Genomic DNA, 17,007 nt, shown 5'->3' with positions numbered 1-17,007 from the left:
AGAGACCAGAACTCTTGGTGCTTCTGGCCTCTCCTAAGCTACCTTCCTGTCATCAGGTATGTACTCCCATTGCCACACCAAAAAAAGATTCAATTATCACTTGGATTGGTTTCTGAATGTGGAATAGGGGAGATGTAATATATTATCCTTCACCACAGAAAGTAAATAGCTTGAGCTGTGCATGATTGTACAAATCACATTCTTTGCCCAATTATCCCGTGGATAGCTCTGCTGGCAATCCTGATACTTTATTGATGAAAAAACTAAATTGGTTTGACAGTGCATCAGAACATGTTGACATGATAAGGACATCAGACATGTTGATATGTTAATATATCTGAACATATTGATACATTGGGTGCAATGGAGCTGCTGTGACTATATTTTTAGGTGTCCTTCTATTTTAGCATTGTTTTATGTCTGTAATATATTGGCGTGTTTTAATATGCTATGAAACAATATATTGGGAGAAATAACCATGAAAGGCAATCCATAGAAAATTAAATTAAAAGGTCTCTGAAAGTATCAAATGAAAGAAGAGCTGGAAAGTTAGTGTTGCTTTTATCCCATTATATTGATGTTTGCACAAAAAGGTTTAATGCCCATTAGAACATTTTAATAGATACAGAATACATGCAGAGCACAGCTTCTGCAATCTTTCTAGCCCCTTTTCCAGCAGTGGCTATGGGAGGCATCTGCCTTTTCTTCTGTGTAATGAAATAATATGCTGTATCTTTGTCTGCATGTTTCTTCTTTTTCCACAAGTTGCATATGTGTGTGCGTATACTGGGAAACACAGGGTGGGCTGTATACATTCCATTCTGGGTCCCCTGACCAAGAAGAAAAGGCAAGGGGCTTAGAATAGAGCAGTCACCAACATCCTGAGTCACTGCCCAATTGCCTCTGCCATAGGAATGCATTGTTCCATGCCCCTTCCCTAGGGATTTTTTTTCCCTATAGCCCCCAGTCAGATCCAGACCATTTTTAATACAGTTTTTTAACTAATTAATTTATTTTATTCAATTTATATGGCCACCACACACAAGCTGGCTTCTCCCCACCCCAGCCCCCATCCTCCAAATTTGTTCTATAAGCTCTAGCTCCTCCCAAAATAATAAAAACAGTAGAAAGTATGCCCATGCAAAACCCCTTGTCCGCAGAAGCAGCAAAAAACCTGTAATGCACTCATTTGGGACAGAACCAGCAATACATCTTTTCCTCGTTTTAGATAAACTGGCAGATAGATCAACATATCAGTCTCAGACAGGTCTACTGGTCTTTTGAAAGTCAGCTGAACGTGGATTTAGGATTCCTTCACAGTGGGCTGGGAGTGAGTCAAAGGCTGCGTTGTGTGGACCCATCATCTAAAAATGTTGAGGCACCTTCATGCTGCAGATAGTGAGACATGAGGATGAGCCTTCAGATTATGACAAAATATATTTAGGGAACATCATTTTTTTTTTTTATTTGTAAGCCATCCAGAGTCTATTGGAGTGGGAGGTTATAATAAATTTAAATAAATAATAATATTCATCATCTCATTTCTTAGTCCCCAGATGCTAAGAGCATGTGCTCTGTTTTAATGAAATAAGAATCTTATAAGATTCAAGGGGGTGAATCTGGGACCTCTGCATACAAAAAAATTGCTCTGTTGTTGATTTATGATTTTTTGTAAGTTACTGAGCTCCAGCCTTCCACCTATTATACCAAGGATGATATACTTTACAAGTGATCATATTAGTAAATTACAGTTTATTGTTCTCCATATAATTAAAGAAAAGTTAAACTCCTAACCTAAAAGATGTTCATGACACTTTTTAAAAATTTTCCTTTGCAGTTTGATCCTCATCCAAAATTACAATAAGGGTACATACATACATATACACATACACATATGCATACACATACCTGCCATCAATGAACTTGTAGCATGCTTGCATTTTGAGATCCTTTCTTGTAGGATAGTCTGGCACATACATTTTCTAAAGGTTGGAGAAATATTCTGCTTTTGATCTTATATAAACGAATTGGCTCAGAAGTAACCTGGAAAATATTATATGCCTGTCTTTTTCTTTTTTTTTAATCTCCAATTATTGTAAATTGCAACTGGTCCCAAATGAAGCTGTCAGGCTGTGTACCTGTGCAAGCTACCAGAATAATATGATCCCTGAACTGAAAGTTCTACACCGGTTGCCAGTTGTCTACTGGACACAGCTTAAGGTGCTGGTGTTGACCTTTAAAACCCTCTATTGCTTAAGGCCGGACTATCTGAGGGGCGACTCTCCCACCATGAAGCTGTTCAGGTGGATCAGTAGGAGAGGCCTTCTGCTTCCAGAAACCCATCTATCTGGTATGTGGGAGAGGTCTTGTTTTGTGTGCCCCTCCCCAAGCTAGCGAATGAATTTCCCAAGGAGGTAGATTTTGCCCCCGCTTTCCAGTCTTTACAAAAATGGTAAAAACAGATTCCATTCCACAAGCCTTTAACTGGTAATTATTTTAACGCTATTGATTTTAATTTCTGCTTTTATTTTCTGAGATGGATTTTCACTGCATAGATTTATTGTTCTGTTTTATTCTGTATTGTGTAGTTTTTAATTCCTGTAAGCCACCTTGAGAGAGGTGGGGTGTGATTTCAGTAGAAAAATAAAATGTATTTTCAGGGAGAGCAACAGATTTGATGTTTTTACAAAAACGGTATTCAGTTGCTTTCTGAATTTCAGCATTCATTTCTTTTTAGTGGTATCACCTCTATATCCAGACTTCTACAATCATCTTCTTTGACAAGAGACCTTTTTTTACTAATTTTATTAGTTATCCACTTTTCATGCATGAGAATGATCCCTCAGACAGAAAGATGAGGCAAGAATTAGCAATGAATTTAGTTCCTAATCTTGTCACTTTACAGATTGTCTAGTTTATATGTTTTGCTTTAATTCTTTCCAATGTGTCCCATAAGAGCAGAGATGGTTAGAAGAAAGATTCTTATTTGTTCCTCTTCTTTCATTTGGCCTTGGACTGCTTTTGTAATAGAAGTTGCTGCCTGAGTGATGCTGTTCTCGAGGCTTCTACTCCAAAATTAGCTTTATACTTTGTAATTATTAACTTACAGTTCAGCTAGAGCTGAGAGAGAACAAGCAACTGCTTAGAGATTTTAAGCAGCTAGTTTTATAGTGACCAAGGAGCAGAGTAGGCTATACGATTCTGTGCTTCTCTTGGAATAAAATCGCAGATTTCACAATTTTATGAGAAAATATCCAGAGTATTTTGTGTATTAAATGGTCAAGGACAGGAGTGTTCTCATTAACTGAATGAAATTGGGAACACTTCCATAATCTCTCCCCTCCTTTCTGGACAGTCATAAAATCCAACGTAACACCAGGTTTGAGGAAGTCTTAGGCAAGTTGCCCACTGGGGCAAATCCTCTGCTTAGGTTTGGCCCTGGGTCTCTTCCTTCCCCAACAGTGGGCAAGGATTCTTCCTCTTCACCCTCCTTCAGACAATCACCAGCATACAACAGGAAACAATGGCACTTGGCTAATCAAAATGCAGCTCTAGACATTTGGAATGAAAGGATTTCTGGCAGAACCAATCCATCAATGCCATTGATAGCATGTAGCCATTGAGGGCACTACAGTAACAATCATGCAGAAATGGGATGAGAGATGCCACAGGAAGGCATTATGCAGGTAACAGTGGTTGAGTGGGTTACTGTTTCACTGCCCCCACCCTGGCCCATCCACTTAGCCACAGCACTGCCAGTGCCAAAAGGTAAAGAGTTCCCTTCCCTCATCCTTGATGGCTTTGCTACAGCTATTAGCAGTTCTAATAAAGCCATCCTTGATTAATTTTAAAGACATGTCCTTTGCTGTTCCATCAAATGATCTTTCAAGGTGGCTGACAAGCAAAATAATAGAATAATAATAGAATAAGCTCTCTAATTCACATTTAACACAGTTGAGTTTGCTCACTGCAAGAAGCAAACCTTTTTGTTAATCATGGTTTATTGAACAGACCACCATTGGCTGGGCTCCCACACCATGGTGAGCTCTTACTATGGTTTTCACACACTGGGGGTTGCGTTCAAACAACATCTATGCTACGGAAAAAGGTGATGTTCTGACTTAGCACTAAGTGTGATCCAGGCCAGTAAGTACTGGATTAGGACTGCAGATATCCAGGGTAAAGGGTTGGTGGGCATGGGACCCCGTATGTTGTTTCAAGATTCTGGAGGAACAATAGATTGTGTATGTAGTAACTAAAGTAACAGTATGGGGCCTTAGTTCTGGTTCTCTCCTGAAAAGGCTTCCTATTAGTTTGCAGCCCCAACTGAATTAGCATTGGATTCAACTGTTCTCCCCACCACTGTGACACACACAGGCACACAGTGATGGGGAGAGGAAAAAGCAAATTCCCTACAACGGCTTTCTTTGTGGCCAATGGGTGGGTCAAGACTAGTTTTTCCCTTGTCCTGATATCCTTTCTAGCAAATAGTTTCACCTTCAGCCACTGCTGCTTCATGGAGAATGTCTGAAAGCTTACACATGCCATCACTTCAAAATGAGAAATGAAGTTTTGGTTGACAATTTACTGTAGAAAGTTCAACTTTTGTTTCCTAAGTTACACACTGAGGATTTCAGAATTAATTTGATGTACCTGGAATCTCTTTGCAGATACAAATATCTCAACCTGGAAATCTGTTTTACCTATTTCTTATGCCTAGCAAAAGGTGAAGCAGTAACATGAAAAAAGCCATTTTTCCCCCTGAAACACCTGAAATCATAGCCAGATTCTTTTGAAAACCTAGAAACTCTTGTTAAAAAAAACTTGTTGGTGCAGATTGTTTGTGAATTAAGGTACATCTACCCTGAACTAGCTGGTATTTGATTTTAAGCGAACAAGAAAAGAAATGTTGATTCTAAATGAAACAGACACAATAATCTACCGGCATGGATTCTTTTGAAAATACTGACTCTTGGCAAGCATGGTGGCTGACTGCCTTCCTGCATTTGGCCTTGGGATATCCATCTTACACAGAGAGTTTGAAATGAAACCAGACATCAGGCCTGGATTTAATAAATAAGAGAGGCAAGGAGGTCACACTTCAGTTCAGGACAGCATAATTACCTCCCACAGGATGGTAACGAATCTAGTCACCCACTCTATCGGTGCAGAGTCTAAAGCTATGCTTAACTTCCTTATTATTCACACCCTTCCTCCAGTCCCATATCAACCCAGCCCTGTAACTTGCTTTACAGTAAAGGCTGGAAAGAGAAAAGAGAAGTCCATATTCCTATAGCTATATTCCAAAAAAAAACCAAAAAAAACCCAACCATAATGTGTAAGAGGAAAAAAACTGCCTAGCATGTCTTCGCATCCCATGACATTTTCACTGAAGCATCTCCCAGGTTGCTGTTCAGTTATCAAAGAATAATGTCAGATGACATGTAATTTTTGTATGGGAGGGGGAGAACCACACACCCATGCTAATCCTTTCCATCTTGGCTAATGGAAGGCAGGCATTATGACATCCATTTCCCCCATATTTTCATCTTCTTAAATGTACATTTTGAGGTGACATGACAGCTCATTTCACAGGCATTTTCTTACAAGTGAAGAGGAATGGCACTTTCATCTTACCACCAAAAAAAAAAAAAAGCATTTCTCCATCTCAAATTTGGATAAGATGTTGATATGTTTCAGCATCAGAAAAACTTATAACACTTTTTAGGCCACTATAAACAGCAGGTAAGGAAACTGCCCCTCCAGAGTTGTCTGACTCCAATTCCATCAGCCCCAGCCAGAATGTTTGTAGTCCTGAGGGTAGTAGTCAACTACATCTGGAAGACTCAGTTTTTATACCTTTTCTTGAAAGCAGAGATTAAAAAAGTGTGACCCAGAAGCCACAGGTAGCTTGAAAGCATTCCTTTTATGATTCCCACAGCTTTCCCAGAGTGGATGGTGCCAAACACCTTTTATTCAGCATTTTGGGGGTGAGGGGCTTACACTTTCTAGTTGGTGGGATTCTTCTGTAATTGTGTGATAATTTTTACTTCTATTATATTAAAAAAAAATACCATAAAAATATATGTTGCTAATTATGTAAAGTAAAGGGAAAGGAGAGAGATTTGAGTAAAACTGAAAACGTGAGAGGCAGTGGAAGGAGCATCAGATTTCCTTAAAGACCTTCCATCTCTCTACTTCCATAATTCAAAACAAAGACAGCAATGTACCACCAGTGGCTATCAACATGTTCTACAAAAAAACTATAGATCCTGTGCATAGAAGGTATTTCTCTCTATTGTTCCAGAATTCAGGAGAGAGAATAGTTGTCTTAGATTTCATGTAGTGAACCCCGGATGAATGTTAAGGGGAAAAAAGGAGTCAGATTGCTAGTAGCAGTAAGACAGTGAAATAAATTACTCCAGGAAATATAAGATTGAATGTATTCAGGCAGATGCTAGACAGACACTTGTCAGAGTTGTTTTAATTTGGATTGCAGCATTGAATAAAGATTTGGTGGCATACAGTAAATGCTCCCTGCACTAAATGAGGGCTCAGTGACCTAAATGGCCCCTTCCACTTCTATGATTCTAAATTTAATAAGCAGATTGGTGTTTTGGATCCTTCCATTTATTGTATGGAATGTACAACATTTAAAAACTACCTGGATAAAACATTACTTAAAATGTTTTCTGCAGTTTTTTGAGAGTATCAGGAAGTACATAGGTGGAGATGACCCTATTGACCTTGCTGGACTTGGACTTTCAAACCTGACCTGGACTTTCAAAAAAATATTTCCAAACATTCCTCATCAAAGGCTCTTGAGAACGTTAGCAGTCATGAGTTAAAACCTATCCTTTTATGGACTGTTAAGTGGTTAAAAACAAACCAAAGAGTGGAGAATGGAAAATAAGAAATGAAGTCCATTAAGGATCTATGTTGGGACCGGTGGTTTTACACTTGTTCATAAATATAATAAAGAAATAAACTTACAGGTCATTAGTGAGTTGGCTAAATCTGTGGGTGATGCCAAACTATTCAGGATTGTGAAAACCAAAAGTGACTGTGAAGAGCTCCAGTTTAAAGAGCACTCTGATGAGGGCTAATGGTCAGCCTAATGACAAACATGGCTCAAAGTAAATGTAAAGTAATGCAAATATGGACAACCCCCTCCCCCCCAAATTTCACCTCTAAACCTGATGGGGTCTGAAATGTGTGTAGCTAACCAGCAAAGTGCTCTTGGACTCATAGTGGATAGATCAGGGAGGACATGAAGTGAGTGTATGACATCTGTGGGGAAAAAAACCCACATTCCATACTAGAGATTCTTAGGACTGATTGAAAATAAAGCTCCCAACAGTATAACACCTTTTCAATCCATGGTATGTCCGCATGTGGAACAATAGATACTGTATACAGTCCTGATCACATTTGAAATGGAATATAATGTGTGAAGAAAGGGTAGAAAATTCCAGCAACCAAAATGACAGAGGGTTCTGTGGCATATGGGTTTTGTGGCCAGGCTGGCTGGAGCCAGCCTGGGTGGCCAGGCCTCCAGCATCTCTGTCTCTGTGAAGCAATTGTCCTCCTTACATCAGCTGTACATGGACCCGCAGTCATGCTGGGACAGGCTCAAACATCTGCTCTATGAGAAAAGGCTCACACATTTGAGACTTCTTAACTTAGGGAAAAAAGGGTACTGATTTGGGACTTGTTTGAAGTTTATAAAATCATGGCTGGTAGAGAGAAAATGGACAGGAAGAAGGTTGGACAAGGCTGGAAGGAGGTTTTAGAACAGACAGAAGAAAGTATTTCTTTATACAGAGCATAATTAACTTGTGGAATTTGTTACCACAAGAAGCAGTGATTATTAAATAGTTGATTGAGGGTAATCATTCCATTATGAGCCTTTGAAAGAAAAAGCAAAAAAGCAGAAGTATTACCAGCTATTTTAACATAAGAATTATTCCAAAGTGTCAATTTCTCAAGAGAGGAAAAATCGAATTTAAATTTTATGCCCAGTAAGTGGTACACGCTTGGGATTGTTTCTATTCCAGTACCTCCCTGAGGTTAAGACATAGGCCCAATAATACTGTTTAAAATAAAAAGAATAAAACTGTCATCTTCCTAAGAAAGATATACCTTTAACAAGGAGATCCTGGGTATCATTTTCTCCATTAAAAAATAATTATTAATTTATCAATCTGCTTAAAACACTTACGTTGAACATTGCTCTCAAAATACATATCAGTCTCGATGCAAAATTCATTTCCACAGCATTAGTTCTTCCCCACAAACTTAGAGGTATTTTCATTCACCTCTTAGTATCCTCTTTCATCTGAGTAATACATTTTGAACTGTTCTTATTGACTAAACTGGATATTTTCCAGGGGAGAGTAATTCCTAGTTATTAAATAAAAGCTTCTGTACTATTAAAAAAACAATCCCTACATCCTTCAGAACCTTCTTGCCAATTGGCATAATATTTGACTCACCCCAACTTATTGTCTACCCAGAATATTCACTATATACTGTCCAACTTCTACACATTTAGGTAGAGATTGTTCCTATTGCTTGGTTTGTGTTTATGTTTTTGTAGATATGTTGAAGTGTATCAATTATCAAAAGCTGAATATTAAGATAGATTTTAGCAGGATTAATATGGAATGACAGAATTGAAATGAACATTTCATAGATCCAGGAATGTTTTCTGTATTTTCCCGTTCCTCCAAAAGCTACATACTTTAAATAGGCATCTGAAAGTTCCTGACAACTTATTTTGGCACTGCACACTGTCTGCCACATTCAGACAATTTTTGAGTGTATTTGTTGAAAAGCTAGATCAAAATTAACGCTATCCTAAAACAAAGTATTCTTCTTTTTAATTAGATCTGACAGTGAGTTATTCAGTTACTAAGCAACCTGCTGGGTTTCAGTTCTGTTTCTTGAAGTGTTATAATGTACCACATGGGATGATACATATCTGACATGTAATTTACCTGGATTTCTCTAAACCAAGGAGTGGGAGAAACACCTATTAATAAACTAATCATCTTCGAATATCATATGTTGAATTCACGGCATAATCAAGACCGTTGTTTTATTCTGAAAGGAGATTATTTATTCAGTTTCTAGGAAAGAAGGAAAGAGGCATAGCATAAGCTTTATTACTTTTATCTTAAACAGGAACGAAGGAAGGAAGGAGGGAAGGAGGGAAGGACTGTCTGCACACATACTTTCAGATGGAAAAAGACTTAATGTGAATCAAGTAAGATTAATTTGTACAAATCCAACACATGTATGAATAGCCTCCCTAAGGGATGGATATGTAACAGAGCAGCTGGCTTACAGAAACATCAGGTGATTCAAAAAGGGCCCACCCCATTCTAAGACAACATGAGGCAGCTGCCACAGGTGGCAGATTTCATTATTATTAAAAAGCCAGCAAAGAGCTAGTTATTTATTTGGCTATTATTGTGTTTTAACTATCAAGGATAGGAGAATGGGCTTGTGGGATTTGTGCCTTATGTATAACTTGGCTGATTTTGAATCCTCACTGACTTGGGTGAATGAGAAGTGCAATATTCAGGTAACAAAATGTCTTGGACGGCTTCTGAATTAATAGTTCAAAGCCAAGTCAGATGGACAGATTCTAACTGCAGTTCAGGGAGTTTGGATGTGTACAGGATATTAAAAACTGAAACTGTCTGAGATAAGAAAACAGTTCTGATACTTTGCTACAGAGCTTCTGGTTAGATTAGAAGGCAGATGCCAGCATAGTAACTGCTGGAGTCCTAAAGCTGGTAGAACGTAATTCTTATAAGACTGAGCTATGAATTGAAAACATCCCTCCGCCTTGAATTTATAAGATGGTTTCAGGCAAGCCCCTTCCCCTTAACCATATGCAATAAGTCAGTGATTATATTGGCATGCCTTCCAAGGCAATGGTAATTATTGTCTCTGAACTGCCTTAAAGTCTGAAAACTTTATGCAAAGGAACATGGTAGAAGCATTATTTGAGGGGTGCCTTTGATACCTGTCAATCAAATGATGTAGTTGAAAACACTGTACTGCAAGAAAGATGGACTAGGAAAGCATGACAGCATAAAGCAATGTTTGAAATGCAATCCCCTTTCAGTGCCAGTAAGGCTTCCTCATGGGCTAATAATACTGTGGATTACCCAAGACAGTTACCATCTGGAATGGTGATGTTTTTGTGCAAGATTACATACATGGCATTCTTCAAGTAAATGCACTGGCTGTTTGCTTGGGTTGCAAAAGCTTTCATTAGATTGTCCAAGTTTGTTTTCATTAGATTATCCTAGTGCCAATTTGAAATATATACCAGGAACTATATCTACTAAATCCAGCATAAGCTTAGTGATGACTGGACACATGGCATAGGAAAGGGGTGGGGGGGTTCTTCTAGTGGGAACAATGCCAGACGTCTTTGAGCCTCAATTGTGCTTATGCATCTGTAAAATCAGAGTTATGATATTTTGTCTCAGTTATAATCTCACAGGAGTGTAAAGATAACAAACAAGGGCATAATTCCAACCCTTTAAGCCTCCATTCATTTTACTAAGAAATTGAAATGTGTTAAAATATCTCCCATTAAAATTAATGGGGGACAGGGTCAAGATAGTAAACTTTGCCTAGATGGTATGTTGTAAATGGATCCCCTTAAAATATTCCACTAAGCTTTCAGGACTCTGCTTGCTTACTAAAACATAAAATCTTTGAGTCCAGTGAGACATAGATGCCTGCAATTAGATTCTACTTGTGAAGATCAGTTGTTGTACTTCTCAGAAGTACAAGATGCCCCAATTACTTCTCTGCCCACGTACAGCAGCATAGATTTCATATTCAAAGTTCTTCCCTTTGGCTAATTCACTGGTGTTCTCTCAATTTTTTCCAAATTTTCTCAATTTTATTATCCTCATTTGTTCCAGTCAATCATGTTCACTGCTTGAATGACATTTAATTTAGAATGGGACAGAACTCTGGTAGGTGAGTAGAGCATTGTTGCTTGGGCATTTATTAGATTGTTTAAATAAATAATAGCTTTTCAGTGTGGTACGCATAAGAACCCCGCCTAGGTTGTTTGTTTATTTACTGCAACGTCTTATGTCACTTCAGTTGAGCCCATTTAACGTATCTGGAACATCAATCTTGTTCTCCACTTCACTGTGTCGATTAGGGATTGCAATGTCACTCAAATGGCCTGTGAAGAGTAAAGTTAATCAAGTTACTTGATTGAGAATCTGCCAGTGGTATGACCTGTTTTTTTACCATTCTTCTGCAATATTGAAGAAAGGACAAAAAAGGACCACAAATTGGTAACTGCAACATCGCAGGCCCCTGGTAAGTTAAAGTGCTCTTTTGTATGGTCTGTGTTAAAAGTGAGTCCCAAGAAAATGAAAATGTACACTTATCATTAGCCCAGGCTGCTTCACAGGGGAACGGGGCTCCAGATCTATCTCTCTGGCAATGCTCTTTATTTCAGTTCATTTACGGCAAGGAGATGTACAGTCCTTCGCTATGGTGATTGATGATTCGGTTGGGGTAGGCCAGTTCCGGGCCATTGCCCCAATGTCACTTTTGATAAATTGTCTTTTGTGCCTCTGTTTCTTTGCTGTCATGAGTGTTGTGAGCTGGGGTTTTTTTCTTCCAGCATAATTTGCCTCTGAAAGAAAAGAATGCAACCCAAATATATTACATTTATGTTCCCTGCTCTGTCTGATTACCAAAGGGTGCCTTTGTGACAACAAGGAAAGTTAGCAGTTAGGACATGGAATTCTTTTCTCCATCAGCACTGAAGCCTAATGCAAACAACAACACATAATAACTTCATCCATTGCTGCTCATGAACTTTCCTTGCCCAGTCTTCTAAATTACTTCTAAAAAGTAATTATGGTATCACCATTTTAATTATAATGAAATAAGTTTCTCTTGGAGATGTGATGCTGGCCACTAGTGTAAATGGCTTTTGAAAGGATTAGATTAATTAAGGCTGTCAACGATAAAAGAATTCTAGTTTATTTACTACCTGCATTTTGATGGAAGAATCAACAAGTAAAAATTAAACAAAGCTGCAAATTACCAAAATTTCATCTTAAATTGAAAGTAGTTTAAGATATATTGGCATGTTATAGTTCTGGAAATAAATGCTTTATCTTCTTTTCTTAGAACAAAATGGCTTCATTATTATTTTTCATTAACACCTCAGTTCAGAACCAAAATTGTCTTTAAAATAAACATTTTTTCCTTAACTGTATTTTCTATCAATGACATTTGGTCCCTTCCAATTAATCAACTAGTTTGGAGTTGATTAAACTCCTGTTTAAACTAAATAGATTTTGCAATGGTAAAATTAAGTATGGAAAGTCTATTTATCAGTGGTTTCTACACACAAAGAACCCAAAACTTCAATCAACTGTAACTATGCCAGAAACCAGTAGCAGAGAGGAAATTCTAAATTCTAGAGGGAAAATCATATCTACAAGACCTATTTTAAACCAAAGGAGTTTAACTGTTGATCACAAGCCCATATGCAGCCCCCCAAGCCACAATATAGCTCCCAAAATCCTTTTGAAAGTGGTTATCAGAGGGTAATTTTCTATGGCAAAAGGGGAGAAATAATCCTATCAACTGTACTTAATTAATTTAAAATCAAAACTAATGTTTGTCCTGATTTCACACACTTCTTTATCCTCCTTACTAGAGTATGGCCCTAACAGCACACCACAAAAAGGTTCATGGGCTGAAAAAATTGTGCATCACTGCTGTAAATCTTGCCTAAGCGGATTCAGAGCTGGTTGACCAACTAACACATAAGCAGTCCCAACTAACAGAATTCCCTACCAAAAAAAAAAAAAAACCCCTCATCAGAAAGATACTCATTTTACATGTTTTAAATTATAGAAGTTAAGCCATACCATGAAATAGCACAATCACACCACATTAAACAGTAATGCAAGTTCAATCAGCATGCTATTTTTCTACATACAAGCGATTTTTATTTTTATTGGGGACTCTTTACTCAGAACCAGTCTGAAAGTACAGCTGTGACAAACTGTTTTTTGCATTCTGCAGCAGCATTTTTAAGTTGCCCTCACGCTGGAAAACCTGAATAGGTGGAACTTATCTTATGCTTCCCCCAGAAAACCTCTCCTCTGTAATCCCTTCCATACAAAATACAACTGGAGGAATTTGCCTTAGGTATGAAAGCCAGCTGGTGACTTTGGGATGATCTCTCTTTCTCAGCCCAACTCACCTCACAGGGTTGTTGTGGGAAAAATAGGAGGCAGGATGTTTGCTGCCTTGAGTTATTTATAAAAAGAATGAAGGCAGGATAAAAAAATTTTTTTAAAAAAATCCTGAAGTGTCTTTATAATTGCACCATGGCTCATTGGGAGGATGAGTTTAGCCCTTGAATAATTTCTGATTTGCTGGCTAGACCCAGGATATCAACAAAGGAATATTTTCCTTTGTTGGCAAAGTAAGGATCAACTTCCTTAAAGAGCTGGCTTTCTTTGTCCTCCATACTCTATAAAACTGAATAAGTAATGAGGAGGAGAAGGAAACCCAAGGAAATCCTGCCTATAAACATCCAAGCAGGAAACTCAGACTATTTCTCTCCAGCAGTGAATACCGGGAGACACCCAAGAGATTATTCAAAGAACCAGTAAGTACCTTGTTTGGCTAGGCTGACTTTCTTGATTTGGAACCCTGAGTGTACGGTTCTTACTTTCTTTTTCCTGTATTTTGCTTTTCTCTTTTTCTATCTCAAGATTTGGTTTTATTGGTTTTGTAAGGGAATTTATCACTGAAACCTTCCCCATGCTCAAGACCGCAAGGTTACCAAGTTTGTGTTTTCGGAATTGGCAGGAGGTTTGTTAAATCTGTATTTTGGGGCTCACTGTAAGAAAATTCAAAGTACACGACCTTCTAATTTCCTGAAGTTGGGCTGTAAGATTTATACAAACAAAAACAAACAAAATAAATCCTGGATCAAGGATTTCTCCCTTTAGATCTAAAATGCTGCAAAGCCTTAGTGAAACTCTCCAGCTAGACAAATGGGGAAGGGGTGCTATCAGAAGGTTCAGTTTAGTTAATGGCTACCTACTGTAATTATTTTTCCTGGGGAAATCTTGGAAGAAAGTGTCTGCCAAAGAGATTTCAATTTACCTCTCATCCTAGTTTGTAACAGGAGAGAAGGGAACTAAGCGAGTGTTTCTCCAGCTCAGCCATTTTAAGATGTGTGGACTTCAACTCCCAGAATTCCCCCGCCAGCATGCTGGGAGTTGAAGTCCACACATCTTAAAATGACTGAGCTGGAGAAACACCGGCCTAGACTTTCTTTTCAGTTCTGCCTTTTGTGGGGAAAGTGAAGCGCTCTTGTCTTCCTGCTTGATCAACCCGAAAGAGCCACATTTCTCCTGACTTGTGAGGCTTGCCACACTCTAAAGCAAGTTTCCTCAGCTTGGGACTTTCCAGCCATTTTGCTGTACAACCATCATGATGTGTGACGTTGTGGAATTGGTTTAAAAAAAAAAAAAAATCTAGAAGATTTATCTGTCAGGGATGACCCTTTTCTGCTTTTAAACCTCTCATTTTTTCCCCCAGGAAAGCCTGGTTTCTATCCTATTTATTTCTCCCCAGCCATCATAATTTGGTTCTTTTTAATATCATGCACAGCCATTGCTTCCACAATATCTCATATTGGATAGCAGCTACCCAATAAAGCTCTATATCAGTGTTTCTCAACCTTGGCAACTTTAAGATGTGTGGACTTCAACTCCCAGAATTCACCAGCCAGTATGGCTGCCTGGGGAATTCTGGGAGTTGAAGTCCACATGTCTTAAAGTTGTCAAGTTTGAGAAACACTGGTCTATATGAATCCTGGCTTCCTTTGATCATATTTAATTGGAGCTATCATATTAATCAGCCCTGCCACAAATACATCGTGAGTCAATCAGCATCCATTAATTTCATGTCACATGTCTTTGGCATGATCTATTTCCATCTAGGTACACTGACTGTCATTAATTATACACTTAAAATATTTACTGATTTTGTTTTAATTAACTGTTCTATTACTTTATACAGAATAAATTCTAGACTGACTGGACTACAATGCCACTAGTCATCTACTAAGGTTCTAAATATATATTTTCCTGTTAAGTTTTACTCTAGGTATCATTCTGCCTGCTCTTTGCCTAAGATAGTGTTTCTCAATCTCAGCATGCTGGCTGGGGAATTCTGGGAGTTGGAATCCACATACAGTGATACCTCGGGATACGAACGCCTCTGCTTGCGAATTTTTCGGGTTACGACCAGCTCTGGCCCCAAAATTTTACCTCGGTTTGCGAACTCCGCCTCGGGGTACGAGCCATTTTCCGCCCGTGCCACATGGTCCGCGGCCATTTTCTGCCCGTGCCACGTGGTCCGCGGCCATTTTTCCGCCCGTGCCACGTGGTCCGCGGCTGTTTTTCCGGCCCTGCCGCGTGGTCCGCGGCCATTTTCGCGCCGCGCCGGGCTGTTTTCGCGCCGCGCCGCACCGGGCCGGGCCGTTTTCGCGCCGCGCCGGGCCATTTTCGCGCCACGCCGCGCTGCACCCGGCCATTTTCGCGCCGCACCACGCCGCGCCCGGCCGCTTTCCGTGTGGTCCGTGGACGCCAGAACGGATTAACGGTAATTACATTGAACCTTATGGGAAATTGCCTCGGGTTGCGACCAAATTCGGGCGGAGGGCGGAACGGATTAACCGGATTTACATTGAACCCTATGGGGAAATTTGCCTCGGGGTGCGACCAAATTCAGAGGGCGGAACGGATTAACCGGATTTACATTGAACCCTATGGGGAAATTTCCTTCGGGTTACGACCAACTCGGGATACGCCCAGAGTCACGGAACGGATTAAGTTCGTATCCCGAGGTACCACTGTATCTCAAAGTTGCTGAGGTTGAGAAACACTGGTCTAAGAGATTGCTCATCTTCTGCCTTTCCTCTCAGGCACCCACACATAGAGCACATGCTCATTCAATTTTTCTTCTGGTAGGACATAGCTAGCTAGATGCTAGGCTTTGCCCATTGCCATAATGTATTTCCTGTAAATAAGCCCCCTTGCTATTATACTTATAAACCCTGTTTCATTGCTAATCATTGCTCAGGATAGATTCCTGCCCCAAGGAACATTCACATGCACAGACAGAATGCTTTAACCTTCAACAGTTATGAGACTCTCCAAGTTAAGGTGAAGAACTGGCTGCTGCTTATTTGTTTATGGTTTGGGTTTGGTTTGGTTTGGTTTAAATTTTTCACATGTAGGGCCCAGAGCAGTGTACCTTTTTAGATAAGCTCTTATCCGGGAATTCACCACAAGGTGGTTCAGTTTCAAGAAAGCTGATGCATCACATGTTTGTAGTCCATAATCCCCCTCTTTGCATTATTCCAAGAAATAAGGCTTTGAGAAACTTTGCTAAGATAACAAACAGATCATTGAATGCACATGAGAAATAGTTATGATTATATTGTTGGCTTATATATTTTTAATTATGTTCTAATGTGCTGAGGGATTTGTGCTTTGTTTTGTTTTTGGTTTGGTATTTTATTTTTTAGGTCTTAATTGCTTTGAGTGCTCCCGTTGGATTAGTGAATTCTAATAAATGTGAATCTAATAAATAAAATGAATCTAGAATTTAGAAGAAAATGACTCTAATAGATAGGTGAGTAGTGGCTATTTACAAAATGGTGTCTGGTTGAGAAAATAATCCAGTTCTGATTCATCTCAGAAATGTTGAATGCAAGCCAGTACAAATATCCCAGTGCAAAAAGTTGACTCAGAGGCTGGGTTTATGTAATAGTGTAAATCTAATTGGTTCTGTCCTGTTAATGATTGCTTTTTCAAATGTCTAAATGAAAATCAAATACATTTTTGTGTGCACAATTTCATCTGCAAAAATTATATTTGGGTTAGCAAAATACAATAGTTATGTTTTAAA

The sequence above is a fragment of the Python bivittatus genome, unplaced genomic scaffold (genome assembly GCF_059951505.1).
Source record: "Python bivittatus isolate LINGU-HERP-01145 unplaced genomic scaffold, Pbiv_v1 ctg000020_np1212, whole genome shotgun sequence".
Classification (NCBI taxonomy): domain Eukaryota; kingdom Metazoa; phylum Chordata; class Lepidosauria; order Squamata; family Pythonidae; genus Python; species Python bivittatus.
The sequence above is the reverse complement of the archived record's forward strand: the minus strand, read 5'-3'. Positions refer to the sequence as shown.